We start from the raw sequence: 15763 nt of genomic DNA, 5'->3' as shown, positions 1-15763 counted from the left end.
AAATTATTATTATAGGTCAACAGCTAATGTACAGAAAAAAAAAGCTTCATTACCCAGAACCAGAAATTATGATTTTAGACCAAAATGGAAGCCTTCCTCACATTGGACAGATAATACACGAGTCTACGGCACAGCACCGATTCTGTCCTCACAGGCCTCTACAGCTCCCTTACATAACCCACTCCAACCCTACCGCACGCAGCATTCCCACCACAACCACACCCTGTGCTCACGACCTTGCCCCGATAATGTGCTGGCAAAGGGGTCCCCCCACCCCACAAGAAACACATGTACACTACCGCAAAAACTTCATCATGACAACACTGCCTCACACGAGAGCCTGATTTTAAGAATGGAATTTCAGGGATGAAATGAACACATTATTTGGAGCCCATTCCGTCACATCTATTCCACTTTCATAGGCTCATACGGCAAGCCTTTATCAACAGATCTTTAAAAACTAATAAATAAATACAGCACCTCGATAAAAAGGAGAAAATGCCTTATTTGAAAGTCTGAACAACACGCTTATTTGCACCATCGATGCACCTGCTGTCACAAAGCTGACCAAGCAAGAGCTTCTGAGCCCTACCTGCCCTCCCTGAAGTCGGAACGCAGACGTCCAGCACCGCCGGCAGATGACCACCTTTCTTTCAAAATGGCCCAGTGTAGCCAGCCTAGAAGAGACCTTCTGAATGACATTCATCGAGATTCCAGAAATTCCCACATTACATAAATGTGGGAAAGCATGCACCTCACTCTCTGTGGAACGAGAGCACAACTAAATATGTGTAGGTTTCAACTTCTAATGAGACCCAATACTTTATACCTATAGAGTGTTCCTAGACCCAACTGAGCCGAGAGAAGCTCAGTCTACACAATCCTCACTAGAGTATTTTCCTCTACTGAAAAGATCCCCGTCTCCTACAGATAAACGGCCCTTTCATGATCTTCACCCCTGCAAGTAAAGTCACAAGATATTGTCAAAGCATGAAGAAGCCAAAACAAACACCAGTCACCAAGGACAGGCCAGGTATGAAGAAAGACGCATGCTCCATGCTCTGAGCAGCCATTTCCTGTTTCACAGTAAACAGCTCTTTGAAAGTCCTGAGTGAGGTATCCCATCCAAGTCGCATCTGGCAGCCGGCACCGCAGCTCACTAGGCTAATCCTCCGCCTTGCGGCACCGGCACACCGGGTTCTAGTCCCGGTCAGGGCGCCGGATTCTGTCCCGGTTGCCCCTCTTCCAGGCCAGCTCTCTGCTGTAGCCAGGGAGTGCAGTGGAGGATGGCCCAGGTCCTTGGGCCTGCACCCCATGGGAGACCAGGAAAAGCACCTGGCTCCTGCCATCGGATCAGCGCAGTGCGCCAGCAGCAGCGCACTGGCCGTGGCGGCCATTGGAGGGTGAACCAACGGCAAAGGAAGACCTTTCTCTCTGTCTCTCTCTCTCACTGTCCACTCTGCCTGTCGAAAAAAGAAAAAAAAAAAAAAACAAGTCGCATCTGGCATATATAATAATAGTAAAGACTTAGTAAGCACTCACTCTGTGGCAAGCAACTGTTCTAAGCCATGTTCATGCATTAACTCCTTGAATCCTCACAACACCAGAGATCAATATCAGAAAGAAACAGTCTGAGGTACATTTAGAAGGAGGAAACAAAGGATTCTTGGTCACATTAGATAGAAGAGCATTGGAAGACAAAGGTTGGGGGAATGATGAGACTACTGGTACAAAGGAGATCCCCAGGGGCAGGCCAGCTAAGCCACTGCCCAGGATGCCTTTCACCCTGCACTGGAATGCATAGGATCCAGTCCTAACTGGCTTCCTCCTAATGCACCTGGCAGGCAGCAAAGGACAGCCCAAGTATTTGGGTCCCCCTCACCCACATGAGAGATCCAGATGGAGTTCTCAGCTCCTGGCTTCAGCCTGACCCAATCACAGCTATTGCACAGGTTTAGGGTGATGGACGATCTCTACGTGTCTCTCCCTCTCTCTGTCACTCTGCCTTTCAAACAAATAAATAAAACTTAAAAAACAGCATCACCAAAGAAGTTAGTTTATCCAGGTTGGCACTGTGGCTTAGTGAGCAAAGCCACCGCCTGAGGTGCCAACATCCCATAAGGGCACCAGTTCGAGTTCTGGCTGTTCCACTTCCGATCTAGCTCTCTGCTGCGGCCTGGGAAAGCAGTAGAAGATGGCCCGAGTCCTTGAGCCTCTGCACCCACGTGGGAGACCAGGGAGAAGCTCCTGGCTCCTGGCTTCGGATTGGCACAGCTCCGGCTGTTGCGGCCAACTGGGGAGTAAACCAGCAGATGAAGGATCTCTGGCTCTCTCTCTGCCTCTCCTCTCTCTGTGTAACTCTTTCAGATAAATAAATAAATCTTTTAAAAAAAAGTTTATCAAAGAAGTTCATATGCTGTAGTACTGGGGACAGTGGAGAAGGGAGAGGAGGGGGAGGGGAGACCTCCAGTGCATCCAAGGAAGGGGAGATTGAAGACAGAATCAAAAACATGGGCTAAACTGGAGCATGGGGATTCTGGAGTTTCTCAGAAAGGGTAGAAGTTTGAGGACTAGTCACGCTCAATGACAGAGCAAATAGAAAACTAGGAACAAAAGGTTAAAAATGGAACCTCAGGAGGCAGGCGCCATGGCACAAGGTAAGCAGCCACTTGGGACACCAGCCCGTCTTGTCAGAGTGCCTGAGTTGAGCCCTGGCTACTCCGCACTTCCAATCCAACTTCCTGCCAATGCATCCTGGGAGGCTGTGGACAATGGCATAAGAACCTGGGTCCCTGCCACCCACGTGGGAGACCTGGACGGAGTCACTGGCTCATGGCTTCATCCTGGCCTAGACCTCACCCCTGTAGGCGTTTGTGGAGTGAACCAGCCGATAGAAGATATCTCATCCACACTCCCCCTTCTCTGTCACTCTTCCTTCCTTTTTCTTTTTCTTTTTTTTTTTTTTTAAGATTTATTTTATTTATTTAAAAGACAGAGTTACAGAGAGAGGTAGAGACAGAGAGAGAGGTCTTCCATCCACTGGTTCACTCCCCAGATGGCCGCAACGATCCGAAGCCAGGAGCCAAGAGCTTATTCTGGGTCTCCCACGCACTCTTCCTTTCAAACAAACCGTAAATCTTTTTTTAAAAATGGAATCATAGGGCAGCTAGAAGTAAGGCAGGAAACTCAACAATGAAGCAGAAAGCTCAGTGTGGGACAGGTCAGAGAACCAAGGAGATGAAGTGACACCAAAAACAGGAAATAAAGCTTCCAAGCCATTCCCAATACTAATAGTGTGTGTATGACAGATATACAAGAGTAAAACCTTTTCCCATAACCTTGTTAATGAAAAAACCAAATAGCTCTCAGAGTTCCGAGAAACACTAAATGAAATCAAAAACCTAGCAGACTGGGTCTTTAATTTTCTTGCGGATTGTATTAAGAGGAGGAAGAAGAAAGTGAGAAAAGATTGGAAGTAGAGATAAAGTCCATTCATATTTATAGAAACTCCAGAGTTTTATATTAAAATCAAATGTGTGCGTGGTATATCTGATTGCACCATAGATGGAAGTCCCCCCCCCCCGCCCCCGCCTTTCAAATAAAGTGAAAAATAAGAGAGGTGGGGAGAGAGAAAAGACAAGCTTTTCTGGGGGAAGCGGGGCTGAGAAACAAGTGATCACTGGCTGGTTTGAGCGACTGAGTAAATAAATAAAAAAGAGGGGCCAGCGCTGTGGCGTAGTGGTAAAGCCGCTGCCTGAGGGCTGGCATCCCATATGGGTGCCAGTTCTAGTCCCGCCTGCTCCACTTCCAATCCAGCTCTCCGCTATGGACTGGGGAAGCAGTGGAGGATGGCCCAAGTCCTTAGGCCCCTGCACCCATGTGGGAGACCCGGAAGAAGCTCCTGGCTCATGGCTTTGGATCAGCACAGCTCCAGCCATTGCAGCCATCTGGGGAGTGAACCAGCGGATGGAAGACCTCTCTCTCTCTCTCTCTCTCTCTCTCTCTGTCTCTGTCTCTGTCTCTGCCTTTCCTTCTCTCTGTAACTCTGTCTTTCAAGTAAATAAATAAATCTTTAAAGAATAAAAATAAAAGAAATCGTTTGCTGGAGGAAATCAGGTCCCTTACCAAGAATGTGTTAATTTAGAGGTGCTCAGGAAACATAAATGGAGATGTCCAGTCCACAATTGTATATACATGACCAAAGTTTGAGGAAGGCTCAGAGGTGACAGAAATGCAAGAGCTGGGGTGGGCATTTAGGCTAGCAATTAAAAAGCTGGTGAAGAAGTCCATATCCTGCAACCTGGAACGTCCATCAGCTGATAACTGCATAAAGCAACTGTGGTATACATACACGGACACAATGGAATACTACTTAGCCATAAAAAAGAGTGAAATCCTGACTTTACAACCGAATGTTGCAACCTAGCGATCAGAATGTTCAGTAAAATAAGCCAGAACCAAAAAGACAAACAGCACGTTTTCTCTGATTTTTGGTAGTTAATATACAGAGAACACTAAAAAAAATTAATGTATATGCACAAAACTGCCGTCTTTAGATTTGATCACCATTTATCATCCTGTCTGTGTCTGCTGAACAGATGCCTTACTGCTTGTTACTTGCTGAACTCTATTTGGTGGAGCATTGAGCCTTTGACTATAAAGTAAATTAAAAATATGTTATCATAAAAATTAAGAAAGGATGGGAGAAGAGGGAGGAAGGGACATATCATTATATTCTTAGAATTGTATCTATGAGCTACATTAAATCTCCTCTCTTTATATTGATTTTTAAAATGGGATATAAAGATACACTGTATCTGAAACCCAGGAGCCAGGGATTCTAGGAAATGCAGTTTTTCCATCCTGCACTTATATGTAGAGAGGAATCAGAATCAATGCTGAGGCAACCGGATTCCTGCCACCCATGAGGGAGACCTGCATTGCACTTCTGGATCCTGGCTTCAACCTGGAGCACTACAAGCATTTGGGGAGTGAGCCAGTGAATAGGAGAGCTCACTCACTTGCTAACTAAACAAAAAAAAAAAAATTTAAAGAAAAAATGTGAAAGCAGTATACACATGGCATTAAAGCCAAGGGAATGTACGTGATCACCAACAGCAATACACAAAAAGTAAAGCAGAAGGAGCCCTAAAGAAATCCAACATGAGCTGAGTACAGGAGGATGAGCCAGCACAGAGCCCAAGGAAAGCACAGCCAGAGGGAAGGAGACAATCTGGGTGGCATCCCAAAAGCAAAAGAATAAATACCCCAAGGAAAACGTGGACGAGTGTCAAATGCTGCTGACAGACGTGTGTCCACCAGGAGGAGCGCTAACAAGACCAACTTCAGGGAAGAGGTGATAAAGGCAGATCACCCTCCACTCCCAATCAACATGACTCACGCCTTCTTCCCTTCTTTGTTGTCTCTCCGCTTCTGTTTCTGCCTTTAACTGCTCTATGTCAAATTCAAACTTTCCTAGGCAAAGGTTCTAACTGGAACACCAGTCATCTCTTCTGGGGATAGCCATAGGGCCATACAAATGCCTTGCCTATAGACTGGATGGCCTTGGGTCCCAACAGTCACCTGAACTACAGCACACATGACACCTGTTACAAGTGGGACTATGGCCTGTCTCTAAGACATTTTCCTGATATTTAAAACAAAGACCAATGGACACTTTTACCTACATCTAAGGAGGCTTATAAATTACAGCAGTTTATTTTTTCTTAACTTGGGATGTGTATTCAGAAGTATATTTACATAGTAAAAAAAAAAGTTCTGGGGTCAGTGCTGTGGCATAGTGAGCTAAGCCTCTGCCTGCAGCACCAGCAATTCATATGGGTGCTGATTCATATCCTGGCTGCTCCTCTTCCAATCCAGCTCTCTGCTGTGGCCTGGGAAAGCAGTGGAAGATGGCCCAAGTATTTGGGCCCCTGTACCTGCATAGGAGACCAGAAAGAAGCTCCTGGCTCCTGGCTTCGGATCAGCCCAGCTCCAGCTGTTAAGGCCATCTAGGGAGTGATTCAGCAGATGGAAGACCTCTCTCTCTGTCTCCACCTCTCTAACTCTGCCTCTCAAGTAAATAAATAAAATCTAAAATTTTTTTTTTTAAATTTAAGTTCTTTATACCTTACAATTAGTTTACAAAAGATATTTATAATATTTCAACCTGGGTAATAAATTGAAGACTATGATAATTTTAAAAGAAAATCTACTAGAGCCAAGGAAAATGCTCTTGTATCTTATATTTAATGATATAAGAAAGAGAAACTACATATGTGGTTTTTAAAACATTTATGATAAACTGCTATAAAATCTAAGAAAAGACCATTTTTAATAGCAGGGCAGGCATTCATTCTCTATTAAAAAGAAAAAAGTTTCCAACCAAAAACATTCAGACTAATTTTATCCCTCAGGAAAACCAAGCTAAGGGGAGTTTACAGTGGAAACTCTGACGAGTACTTCACTACACTGAACGGAGCAGCACTGCTGTCAGATGCACACACGCACTCAGACTTTTAAAACACATTCTTCGTGAGACTTAACCTTATACTTGCCATTGAGGAACCTAAACAAACAAATATCCTACAAACACTAACTGGGGTCAGAATACTCTCTAAACTAAACAGTACCCTAGCATTTGAAACCAGAAAGGATGTTGCTTTATATTTGCATGGTACCCAGAAGTTTTTAACGACTCTGAAAATGCATTGTTTCATTTAATGATCCTAGTTAAGCTAACTATGTTGAGGAATCTGATTTGCAACAAGGACACAGGATTTGCTCAAAAGTATACAACTTGCAAGAAACAGAGACCCTATTCAGTGTCTTGTAGGCTACAAGATCACTGCTCCTTTCACTAAAGTTTATATTAAAACAATCTTCAATAAGAGGTTTTAAATCCCTGCTGGAATTGGTTCAAATATCATATACTATTCTGACTCCTAAACCAGACTCAACTATTTAACCTAAGTTATATTTATATGAATCACTAGGTGAATATCAGTGTTGAGATAGCTGATGCCCAACCATACGGATGGATTATCAGAGAGCCACTTCCGAGAAGTTGTTCATGACATTACTATTGCTCTTAAAAAGAACAAGAGTAAGAAGAATGCTGGTGGTTACCAGGCCTCCATTCTTAGCATTTCATGTGCTTTCAAACCCATTAACAATTAGTAGCCATAAAGTGATCTGTACATTACTTCTTCATGACATTCATCAATAACATCATCTATGTAACAAAAACTTAGCTGAACAAAAAAGCTACTTTATTACACCTGACCTGTGTCCACTATCAGCTGAAAATTAAGAATAGGGCAAATTATTTAGGCTGTAAAGTATTAGAATCTGTTTATGACTTTGGTGCTGCTGTTGCTGCTATTACTACTACAACTAATATACATGCACACAACAACACATCTCCATTTAAAAATGGATATATACAAGGACCAAATCTCTCCATTTCCCATTTAATTAATGGGCTGTTCTCATGAATATCCTTTACGAAGGCCACAGTATCTGCTAACTATCTGGACTACAGCCATGGAGTATAAGCATCTGTCCCATTTCATAAAGACAGCATACAAGGGGCTGGCACTGTGGCCTAGAAGGTTAAGCCTCTGCCTGCAGCGCCAGCATTCCATATGGGCACCGGTTCAAGTCCAGCTGCTCCACTTCCAATCCAGCTCTCTGCTGTGGCCTGGGAAAGCAGTGGAGGATGGCCCAGATCCTCGGGCCCCTGCACCCACATGGGAGACCAGGAGGAAGCACCTGGCTCCTGGCTTCCTATCGGCGCAGCACCGGCTGTAGCGGCCATTTGGGGAGTGAAGCAACGGAAGGAAGACCTTTCTCTCTGTCTCTCTCTCTCACTGTCTATAACTCTACCTGTCAAAAAAAAAAAAAGAATAAGGAAGATGAAACCCAGGAAGGTTAACAAAGAAACCAGTTCAGGAGAAAGTTCAGGAGAAAGGGAACAAATACTGGAATCAGACACACCCCCAGTCGAATGCTGGTTCCCTCACTGACAAATGCTGCCTCAGTCTCCTCAGCTAAAAGGAGAATCACACCAGTTTCAAAGCAAGCTGCCATGAGAAATAAAAACATGTGTGACATTTAGCTAGTAAGAGGCCATCGGTGAACGGCAGCTAGCAGCACTACATTAAAACAATGTCTTCTTAAGTGTCTCAGTAGGTGGCAGCTATCACTGTTAATATCATGAATACCGTCTTCGAAGAGGTAAGAGCTGTACCTGTCAGTCAGTGTAAGGCCTGGCAGGGCAATCCTCAAACAACAGAGGCAGAGAATAAAGAGAGATCACACAAGTAATTAGTGGGAGAACCAACACTCAACCCAGTTCTCCTAAATTTCTTGTAAAGGCACTTATGCCCTAGCACCCCTGGGGGGTTAGTCCATCTGATAGAGCCCCCTCCCCACAAAAAAAGACACTTATGCCCTATGTACAGTAAGATGTTTCCTACTTTATGGTCTTTAGTTTCTTTTTTAAAAGTCAGAGTTACAGAGAGAGAGCAACAGAGAGGCGGGGAGAGAGATTTCCATCCGCTGGCCCACTGCTCAATGTGTCCACAATGGCCAAGGCTGGGCCAGGCCAAAACCAGGAGCTTCCTCCAGGTCTCCCACCTGGGTTGCAGGGCCCCAAGCACTTGGGCCATCTTCTGTCGCTTCTCCCAGGTCATTACCAGAGAACTGGATTGGAAGTGGAGCAGCCGGGACTTCAACCAGTTCCCATATGGCGTTGCAGGCAGTGGCTTTACCTGTTACACCAAAACATGCCCCTGTATTGTTTTTAAATTTGGTGAGTTGTAACACCATATTTTTCATGAGAGTAGTATAAAACAGAATAGAAATGAGCCTATCCAAAAGAATCAGTTCTGTTCCATTAAACTTGAGACTAGTTACATGTAGTAGTATCTTGTACTAATGTGTGTAGATAGATGTACGAGGCTCAAGGTGTAAAATCAGTTCTTTACTCAGGTAGCAAAAAATCTGAAAAATGTCATCCTAGATTTTCCAGAAAAGTTCTACTTTTATGTGATGCTGCATCTTCCCATAAAGATAAAATGAAGTCTATTAACTAAATGTGATCTGGGTTGTATGCACAAAATGTATCAAAAATTACAAGCAAAGGGGCACGTGTTTGCCATGGTGGTTAAGACACCTGTATCCCATCAGAGTGCCTGGGTTTGATTCCCAGCTCTGCCTCCCAAGTCCAGCTTCTTACCAGTGCAGACCCTGGGAGGCAGCAGAGGATGGTGCAAGCAACTGGATGACGCCACCACATCAGAGACCTGGACCAAGTTTCCTGGCTTCAGCCTATGCCCAGTTCCAGCTGCTGTGGGCATTTGAGGAGTAACCCAGGGGAGGGAAGATATTTTGCACTAAGGAAGCCCCTCCTACAAAACTCAGGTGAAGCCAATCACTTGCCTTAAAAGTTCTAAACCAGGCCAGATTTTCTTGTCCTAATAAAAACAGAATTTCTTCAGCAGCCATGTGACACTGGCGGTGAATTCTCTGCTTAGGACGCTGACATTCAGTGTCAGGGTGCCTGGTTCAAGCCCAGCTACTCTGCCTCTGCTCTAGTTCCCCTCAAATGCACATCCGAGGAGGCAGCAGATGATGAATAAGGTACTTAGGTCCCTAACACCCACAAGAGAGACCTAGAGGGAGTTCTGGGTTCCTGGATTTGACCTGGCTTTGACCTGGCTGTTGCAGGCATGAGCAGGGTGAGCCAGCAAATGGAAGACCTATGTCTCTCTGCCTTCTAAATTAAAATGAAAATAAATAACTAAATGTTTTTAATTTCAAAAAAATAAGTTATTTAAATATAACAATTATAAAGTTTAACTCTATTTACCAAAAAAAAAAAAACACAGTGAAAAAAGAGTGCCATCATTTTATATCACTGTAAATCTCTTTATGGTCTGACTTAATATAAAGTAACTAGATTCTCCAACCTACTTTTGCCTTAATTTCTTGTAATATGAGACATCATGTAGCTTCCGTCAAATTCCACAGTACATTCACGAGAGAAGAGTGCAGGCATATAATACATTAGTATTATTACAAAAAGAGTTTTCACCTCACAGAGCATTGTGAAGGACTCAAGGACCTTCAGGGACCCCCAAAACACCCTGTAAGAATGACTGGTTGGGACCAACGCTGTGGCCTAGCGGGTAAAGCACCACCTGCAGTGCCAGCATCCCATATGGGCACCAGTTCAAGTCCCAGCAGCTCCAATTCCAATCCAGCTCACTGCTGTGGCCTGGGAAAACAGGAGAAGATGGCCCAAGTCCTTGGGCCCCTGCACCCACGTGGGAGACCTGGAGGATGCTCCTGGCTCCTGGCTCCTGGCTCCTGGCTTCGGATCGGCACAGATCCAGCCGTTGCAGCCAACCAGGGAGTGAACCAGCGGATGAAAGACCTCTCTCTCTCTCTCTCTCTCTCTCTCTCTCTCTCTGTGCCTCTCCTTCACTCTGCATGTAACTTTGATTTTCAAATAAATAAAAAAAATAAATCTTTAAAAAAAAAAAAAGAATGACTAGTCTAGGGGATGGAGTACACGCGAGAACCCACAAGAACCTGATTCTGCTTCTGGCCCACAGCGGCAGATCACATCACTTCACTTCTCCAGATTCCAGTCTCGGGCTCACTGCAGAGAACAGGAACAACAGTATCTGTCTCCGGCATGTTATTTCAGGACTTTATAAAACAGATAAAAAACATGAGACTCGCTCAGAGCTCTTTGAAGATTAACTTCTCAGCAATGTCAACTTCTCAGCTATTATCCGGGTGACAGCTCCACCTGTCTACTCCTGAACATTTCTTTCTGTTCACTCAGCACCTCGCTAAATGAATTGATCTGTTTCCCCACACTTAAAATAAAGACTGGCAAAACCTAAATCTTTAGTACAATAAGGGGAAGAAGCAGCTGCCTGGTTAATTTGGTCTATACAGCAACTAGCACTGTGCTGACTGCATGTTAAACTTCTTTTGGACAAATCTTAACTATTAAGGATAGCCTTTGAGGAATGAAAGAGCATGAAAACCACTCTTCCTGAGCCATCCAGCTGTGTTGCAAGTGAAATGAAACTGATAAGGAGGTTTAGGAAAAAAATGCATACAATCAAAGATTGTTAGGTGGAACTATGAACTCTCAATTTTGTAGGTTGGAGCTGACACTGTGTCTTAGCTGGTAAAGCCACCGCCTGCAGGGCCAGCATCCCATATGGGCACCAGTTCGAGTCCTGGCTGCTCTACTTCTGATCCAGCTCTCTGCTATGGCCTGGGAAAGCAGTGGAAGATGGCCCAAGTCCTTGGGCCCCTGTATCCATGTGGGAGACCCAGAAGAAGCTCCTGGCTTCAGATCAGCACAGCTCTGGCCATTGCAGCCAATTGGGGAGTGAACCAACGGATGGAAAACCTCACTCTCTCTCTGCCTCTCCTTCTCTCTGTGTATAACTCTTTCAAATAAATTCTGCCTCTCCTTTTCTCTCTATGTAATTCTTTCAAATAAATAAATAAATCTTTAATAAAAAATTTATAGGTCAAAAAAAGTGGAGACCGGCATTGTGGTGACGTGTGTTAAGACACCACTTGCAGTGCAGACATCCCAAATGAGCACCAGTTCAAGGCATGGCTATTCTGCTTCTGATCCAGCTCCCTGCTAATGCTCCTGGGAAAGCAGTAGAAGGTGGTCCTACTACCCATGTGGGAGACCCAGATGGAGTGCCTGGCTAATCGCTTCAGCCAGGCCCATCTCCAGGCCACTGCACCCAGCCATTTGGGAATTAGGGGAGTGAATCAACAGATGGAAGATCTCTCTCTCTCTCTCTCTCCCCCTCCCTCTCCTGTTCTCTAACTCCTCCTTTCAAATAAATAAATTTTTTAAACACACACACACACACACAATTTGTGACAATTTCATTTGGCTCAGTCTAAAGGTCTGACCTTGTTAATGGCACTATGACTAACGGTGTCACTCCAAAAGATGACAGACCTCAAATAGAAGGCAAACAAAAGGAACCCTTTCCACAGAGGACTTTTTTGTCTTACTTTTATCATGTGACTATTAAAACACACTGAAGTAGAAGGGACGGGGTGGGAATCTAGTCTAGGTGGTCAAGACCCTGGCTAGGAGATCCATGTCCTCTGTCAGAGCACCTGGCTGATACCCGGCTCCAGCTCTTGACTCTGACTTCCTGCTAATGGGGCTCCCGCGGAAGCAGCAGTGGTGAAGCTCAAGTGCTTGAGTCCCTGCTGTCCATGTGAGAGTCGCACTGAGTTCTGGGATCCTGGCGGCTGCAGGCATTTGGGGAGTGACCCAGCAAATGAGAGTGTGTGCTCTCTCTGCCTCTCTCCATTGTGCATGCGTGTCTCTGTGCTTCTCAAAAAAATTTAAAAATGTTGAAAGCTTTCACATACCCACTGTTCAACAATTATCAACCTTTTGCCAATCTTACTACTCAGCTTCAATAATGTCAACCTCATACCAATTTTACTACCCAGATAATCTTTTAAAAATCCACTTCCAAAGCAACAGTTTTCTAGGCATTCCTTCCTAAAACCCATCTGCTGAAATCTTTTCTGTGACGTAAGTTCCCTTTTCAAATCTGCCTTCTCCCACTTGACAAATGAAGAACATACCCCTTCTCCAGTCCCACACCTGAACACGGCTCACTCCCAACCTCTCATCAAAGGGCTGGACTGAGATCCAGGTATCTGTGGCATAGTGGGTAAAGCCACCACGCTGCTGTCCCAGCTACTCCACTTCTGATCCAGGTTCCTACTAATGTGCTTGGGAAAGCAGCAGAAAATGGCCCAAGTACTTGGACCCCTGCACCTATGTAGGAGACTTGGCATAAGCTCCTGGCTTCAGATCCGCCCAGCTGCAACCATTGCAGCCATTTGGGGAATGAACCAGTGAGTCCCCACTGCTCCCCCATAGTGCTGCCCTTCAAATCCATAAAAATCTTTTAAAAAAAGAAAGAAAATGAATAGACAACAACTGAAAACCAAATTCTTTGCTTTCAACAATATTATAAGAGGATCAAATCAGTTGTCATTAAAAATAATTTTAGGAAAAACATTTCAAAGGATTAAATGACAATGCAATAACAGGATGCTTGCCATTCCTATTTCCTATTTAAAAGAACAGGATTTTTAAGTGCTTTCTCGCAATAAAAAATATGGAGTAGAATTAATACTGGATCCTCAATCCGACAATCAATATTCATTCATGTATGGAGAATTCATTGAATAAAATCACACTCTTACCGACTTGTTAAAATATGCATTTTCATAATTTATTCTATTTTAATAATTTACCAAAATAATCTATTATTTTGGTTTGGATTATGTGGTAATAATTATAATGATAAATCTTATTTACTTCCAGATTGAATTAACACTTAGAACCCTATGGTAACAGGCATTTTAATTTTTTTATTTAAATTGACATTTTTAAAATAAAATTTATTTATTTGAAAGGCAGAGTCACAGAGACAGAGACATAGAAAGTGAGATCTTCTATCCATTGTTTCACTCTTCAAATGGTGACAACAGCCATAGTTGGGCCAAAGCAAAGCCAGGAGCCAGGAGCTTCATCCAGGTCTCCCACATGGATGGCAGGGGCATAAGCACTTGGGTCACCCTCCACTGCTTTCCCAAGCACATTAGCAGAGTGCAGGGCACAAAGTGGGGCAGTCAGGACTTGACTCACACCCATATGGGATTATTTTCATCTACCTAAACGACAGAGCAACAGAGAGGGGCAAGGGAGGGAGGGATCTTCCACACAATGGTTCATTCCCCACATGCCTGCAACAGTCGGGCTGGGTCATACTAAAGCCAGGAGGCAGAAACTCTATCCTGACCTTTCTCATGGTTGGCAGGGGCCCAAGTACTTCAGCCATCATCTGCTGCCTTCCAGGGGCATTAGCAAGAAGCTAGATTAGAAGGAAAAGTAGCTGGGATTCAAACCAGACACTCCAATATGGGATGTGGGCATTCCAAGGGGCAGCTTAACCCTTTGTGCCACACGCGTCCCCCTAAGTATGAGACAGTTATTAAGAATTCCTAGTTTTAAGATATTTTTATTATGATAAAAATCCACAAGATAAGTGGAATGAAAATAAAACTTCAATAAGAAAAAGGTTACAGAACTAGTTTTGGGTTTTTTTTTTGTTGTTGTTGTTCTCTGTTTTTAATTTATTTATGTGAAAGACAGAGAGAGACAGAGACAGATCTTCCATTTCCTGGTTCACTCCCCAAATGCCCACAACAGCTTTGGGACAGGCCGAAGCCAGAAGCCCAGAGCTCATTCTGGATATCCTATGTAAGTAGCAGGGACCAAGTACTTGAGCCATTGCCTGCTACCTTCAAAGGTGTGCAACATCAGGAAGCTGGATCAGAAGGGGAGCCAGGAATCAAATCAGCAACCCTGAAATGGGATGCAGTAGTCGCCAAGTGGCATCTTAATTGCACCCAACTCCTGTCCCTGTTCAATATTTTAGATGATGGAGGGTAACGAACTACTTTCTTTAAATTATACAAAATACATACACAAGAATAATGAAGCAATTTAATCCTTAAATGTCAATGTGTATAATGCTGAGAAATTACATGCTATGTAATTATCTTAAACATATAAGGAAAGCTTTCCTGAGTCAATAAAAAAACATTGTTTTACAAAATTCTTTCAAGTTCATTTGTGCAAAAGTGTTTGAAAACTGCTGCTAGGGGCACATGGGAGTTTTACGTACTCTGAAAGCATGCACTTTGGTGAGATAGTTTAGTTGTTGAGCTTGGGCCTATACAAGAAAGGGGGCTAATGTATGAAATACTTCTGGCAGACTGAGATATCCCAACTCATCAGCAGAGAGTAAAACAGACTCTCGCAAAAGGAAGACTCTAAAAAGTTTTTAATCGTATTTACTGGACAAGGGAAGAGGCAGCCATCCTCTATAAAGTTCAACAGAGTAAACTGTTCGAATAAAAATTATTTTAAGAAACAGAACTATTCAGCATCACTTTAACGTGCTCAATAATTACTGTGGGCTAGGCCCGATGCACGAATGCAGATCCTCTGCAAACAGCCGAGCACCTTCCCGGTAACAGACACTGTTGTAGAGCCCAAAAGACAGGAAGACGTCTGCACCAATGGAGTCTACGTTCTCGCGGGGCACAAATAAGAAATCTAACACATGACACAGTATGTAGCAAAGGGATGGGTGTGGGGCCGGCACTGTGGCATCATAGGCAGCACCAGCGATGCATATGGACGTGGTTTGAGTCCCGGCTGCTCCTCTTCTGATCCAACTCTCTGCTATGGCCTGGGAAAGCAGTAGAAGATGGCCCAAGTCCTTGGGCCCCTGCACCTGTGTGGGAGATTTGGAAGAAACTCCTGGATTCAGATCGGCCTAGCTCCGGAACTGTGGCTATTTTGGGGAGTGAACCAATAGGTGCAAGATCTCTCTCTCTCTCTCTCTGTAACTATCTCTCAAATAAATAAATCTTTTTTAAAAGCACGGGGGGGGGGGGGGGGGGTAAGTGCAAGAGAAAAAGAAAATGCAGAGTAAGGAATGAGAAATGGGGAGGGGATGGGGTGTAACTTTAAACAGTGACTCACAGACTCGTGGAAAAGATAGACATTTCCCTTACGATGATTAATATGATTATGATCCCCTTATTAAGATAAGCACAGGGAGAGATTACGGCTCTGTGGGAATGAGAAGGAGGAGAGAGG

The 15763-nt window shown here is 44.1% G+C and overlaps 1 protein-coding gene across 4 annotated transcripts in view; it reads right to left on the bottom strand.

Annotated features, from left to right (window-relative positions):
• PPP2R5E (protein phosphatase 2 regulatory subunit B'epsilon) overlaps nt 1-15763 on the bottom strand; it is a 178066-nt gene that overhangs the window by 99612 nt on the left and 62691 nt on the right. Inside the window, exon 2 of one of the 4 annotated variants that reach the window (XM_051826410.2) lies at nt 10600-10669. The exons of the other annotated variants lie outside the window; for them this stretch is intronic. The gene's annotated coding sequence lies outside the window, so the exon portion shown is untranslated. The remainder of the gene's footprint in view (nt 1-10599; nt 10670-15763) is intronic. 4 annotated transcript variants of the gene reach the window in all.

Source organism: Oryctolagus cuniculus, chromosome 20 (assembly GCF_964237555.1).
Source record: "Oryctolagus cuniculus chromosome 20, mOryCun1.1, whole genome shotgun sequence".
Taxonomy (NCBI): Eukaryota; Metazoa; Chordata; class Mammalia; order Lagomorpha; family Leporidae; genus Oryctolagus; species Oryctolagus cuniculus.
Note: the sequence above shows the minus strand (reverse complement) of the source record. Positions and strands in the feature narration are given on the sequence as shown.